Below are 4,219 nucleotides of genomic sequence, written 5' to 3' on the forward strand. Positions count from 1 at the left end.
AGGGGGGCAAGGTCAACTGGTGGGGCAAAGGTGACTTTCCTTATATCATGACTATTATTTAACCATTTTAGATCTATTTCGCATTGAATAAATCTATTTTATTATAGAGATAGTGTTACTTACTAAAATCTTCAAAATTAACGTTGTAAAAGAAAAATTATACAGAACACAGTTTTTACCACGATAGAATAGAAGTTTTGCTGACAGAAACATAAAGTTTTCAACTTTAATGACAATACTTCAGTGTAGAAATTTGATATTTTGACAGATGAAGCAAAATTACAAAATGTGATTATAAGAATTAGACGTAATTCAAGTTCAAAATATATTAAATCTCATAAATAAGTGAGGTCTGGCCAGGGGGACAGACCCGACGAAAATATGATTAACAACTGCAGTCCGTTTCTAGTTATACAGGGTGGACACGCTGGGGCTTACATACATGGCGAATCGAATGCTACCCGAATTGCGCAATAGCCGGGGAGAAGCCATTATACAGGGGTATTTTCGTATTTCACGCCTTTAAAGTTGCATTCGGATCGGCCATTCGGTCAAGTCCGTGCATCTTCGGATCAAGTTTATCATAGTTTCCATGGTTGCGTTCGAAACTTCAAATGGATACAAGTATCAAAACAATATAGGTTATGTTACATAGTAATTACAAATAATAAAAGTGTTTAATTAATAATGAAATGAGACATGTGAACTGAGAAGTAAACTTCAATTTTTTTCTGTGCCAATAACAATATGGAATGTCTGCTGAGTGACAAATGCTATAAAATAATAATAATTATCTGCGCTTGCAGTGGGCGAAGAGTGAATTGTGTTTACCACTCATTTACGGCATAAAAACAGGTATGTTATGAATAGACAGGATATATTTTAAATAAAGTGAATGAAATATTACATGCGTAAACTTTAAATTGACATTGCCTATATTTACTTGCAGCGATTGGGGCAACCAGGTGAATCTGAACATAACTTCGAAAAATGACAGATCGGCCCGGCATGTTTATTATACTTTGGATTGATTATTCTTCACCAAAGAAATGTTTGGTGGTTTTGTATGTTTATCACTGTCTGTGTCGGCAGCGATAATTTAAATAATAATTACTCATTGTCAAATGAACAATCATTACTTATTAATCATTTTAATAAGTTAAACATTTTTTCTGAATTTAAAATTTGATTACCATTGTTTTTTACACAGATCGATCCTAGAAGAAATACACATAAGGAAATTCAGATAGAATTGGTGCATTTTAATCAATATTGTTGAAAAATCGTTATCTCTGGACCTTATCTCAAGACAGGGGATTGATCGGCCTAAAATTAATTATCTGAGTCATTTGAATAGTATAGGCGTATCAAAAAGATATCTCGAAGCAATTTAACTTGCCCAAATTTTAATTGATACAATTTTCAGGGATGTTTTTTTATTTTAGAAAATGTTTTCTCTGGAGCTCATCTCAAAATTTATTTTATTGGTTGATCAAAACAAATTTTGAGATGAGGTCCAGAGAAAAAATTTTCTAAAATAAAAAACATCCCTAAAAATGGTATCAATTAAAATACGGGCAAGTTACATTGCTTCGAGATATCTTTTTGATACGCCTATACCATTCAAATGACTCAGATAATTAATTTTAGGCTGATCAATCCCCAGTCTTAGGATAAGGTCCAGAGATAACGATTTTTCAACAATGCTGATTAAAATGCACAAATTCTATCTGCATTTTCCTATGTGTATTTCTTCTAGGATCGATCTATGTAAAAAACAATGGTAATCGAATTTTAAATTCGAAAATAATGTTTAACTTTTTAAAATGATTAATAAGTAATGATTGTTCAATTGACAATGAGTAATTATTATTTAAATTATCGCTGCCGATACTGTCAGTGATAAACATACCAAACCACCAAACATTTCTTTGATAAAGAATAATCAATCGAAAGTATATTACTATTTTATAGTATTTGTCACTCAGCAGACATTCCATAATGTTATTGGCGCAGAAAAAAATTGAAGTTTACTTCTCAGTTCACATGTCTCATTTTATTATTAATTAAATACTTTTATTATTTGTAATTACTATGTAACATAACCTATATTGTTTTGACACTCGTATCCACTTGAAGTTTCGAACGCAACCATGGAAACTATGATAAACTCAATCCGAAGATGCACGGACTTGGCCGAACGGCCGATCCAATGCAACATTAAAGGCGCGAAAAATGAAAATACCCCTGTATGATGACTTCTCCCCTGCTATTGTGCAATTCGGGTAGCAGTCGATTCGCCATGTGTGTAAGCCCCAGCGTGTCCACCCTGGAGAAGGACAACGAATAAGGGGTTATATTACAGCTTTCTTTATTTTCGTTCAAAATAGGTTATTCTTCTTGCTGGATATGTTTAAAGAGAATTTTTCAAGTAAACAAAATGTCACAGAAGCAATAGTCCAGGCGAATTTGTTGCGGAGTCGATTTGGGGGGGGGGGGTTAAAAAGGGTTAAAATGGTATTATTGTGATTTTCGGCGAAAGTTGACATCAAAGAGGAAAGTGTTTTACAGAAAACATATAGATTATAAAAAAATCTACAACTTTTGTATCATTGACTTTTTCATATAACCTCAAAATATCAAAGAAAAATGAGAAAAACCGTGTTTTCTTATATTTTCGTTTTTTATTTTTCATTTCCGCAAAAGTAATTTTATTTTGACGCAACTAAATGAAATTATACCTTTTTATGTCCTCAATATTCACAATTTTTTTAGATGCAAAAATCAATTGGTTTTGGAGTTTATCATTTGTTCCGCTCCGAAACACTTTTTTTTCAAATGAAATTTTGTCCTTCAGAAAATCATCGCACAGAGTTCTTTCAGGACTCAATTTGTTTTTTTTTTTTTGACATATACTTTCTAATGAAATGAAAACAACATTTAATCCCTATGGAAAGACATGCTCAAAAATGGAAAAAACTCGAAAAGTGACTTTTGCAACGATCAATTTTTCACTAAATGTTGATAATTTGCTTAAATTGTGAAATATCTCAAAAAACTGATTAGTCCATTCAATTTGACGGAAAAAATACGAAAAAACTGTATTTTATTATTTGACAGCTTCGTTTTTGAACAATAACGCTATCAACATTCAAGTCGAATAATGAAGCTTCAGATGAATAAGGAAAAATACGAATTAAAAAATTTTTTTTGCTCAAGATTTTTACACTATGAATGTTTACAACATAATTTACATATACAAATATATAAATAAACAATACTATACTAGTCTGGGTCTTTTTGGCAACATTTCAAATCGATCTTCATGCTACGAATTTTCAGTATACTGCGTTTCTTCCTAATTTTCAAACGTTGCTTCAATAACGCTAAATTCCTCGGGCAACTGAATTTCCGGGTTCAATCAAAGACCTGGCCGAAATTTTCTCAAAGTTCGAATAATCGTCCTAAAAATTACATTTTGTACATTTTGTATATGCTTATACATCTATAAATATAACAGGAATTTAAAAACCAATTGATTTTAAGGCCAACAAACTCTTGAAATTCGTATTTTTCCTTATTCATCTGAAGCTTCATTATAGGCCAGTCATCGAAGCTGAATGAGGAGGCTTAAATGGAAATAATTTATAACAATGAACTTAGTTATCAGGAAGCTTCCTTACGGGGGTCTTGAAACACCTCCCAATATTCAGTAAATTTGGGGGGGGGGGCGCTTGAGCCGCCATCTTCCAATATGGCGGATTATTTCATGTTTTTGGATTTTCCTTGGAAACGGCTGTTTTTAGAGCAAAAATAGTTATATAATAAAACACTCTAAATTTTTTTCTGAAAAAAGGGTTACATAAAATATTGCCATAAAGTGAATAGTTTGCCCGGAAAATTGAAAAGATTGCACATTTTTGGAAGTTCATTATTTTTGCATTTATGAGCGATTGCCTCAGTAAAAACGAGTGCAGTTTATTGTTTCGAGCTTGGCTGAAGGTAAGCTACCGTGCAATATCAATAATTTCTGTTTCATCTGTGTGAAATTGTTAATTAAAAGGTTTTGAATACATTTACAATCTGTTTATTAGAAAACATGAATAATACATTGGGTAATAAGAAAATTGAGGAAATCTACTTTAGAAAATTAATACTGCGTGTTTTACAATTCAGAAAAGCTCTTGACACGAAGGATGTACAAGAAGAAGTGCAGTCG

General features: G+C 32.0%; 1 protein-coding gene across 1 annotated transcript in view; it reads left to right on the top strand.

The window, feature by feature from the left end:
* Positions 1–4,219, top strand: part of LOC117181168 (myrosinase 1-like) — a 12,275-nt gene that overhangs the window by 1,473 nt on the left and 6,583 nt on the right. The window lies entirely within an intron of this gene.

Source organism: Belonocnema kinseyi, chromosome 10 (genome assembly GCF_010883055.1).
Source record: "Belonocnema kinseyi isolate 2016_QV_RU_SX_M_011 chromosome 10, B_treatae_v1, whole genome shotgun sequence".
NCBI classification, from domain to species: Eukaryota; Metazoa; Arthropoda; class Insecta; order Hymenoptera; family Cynipidae; genus Belonocnema; species Belonocnema kinseyi.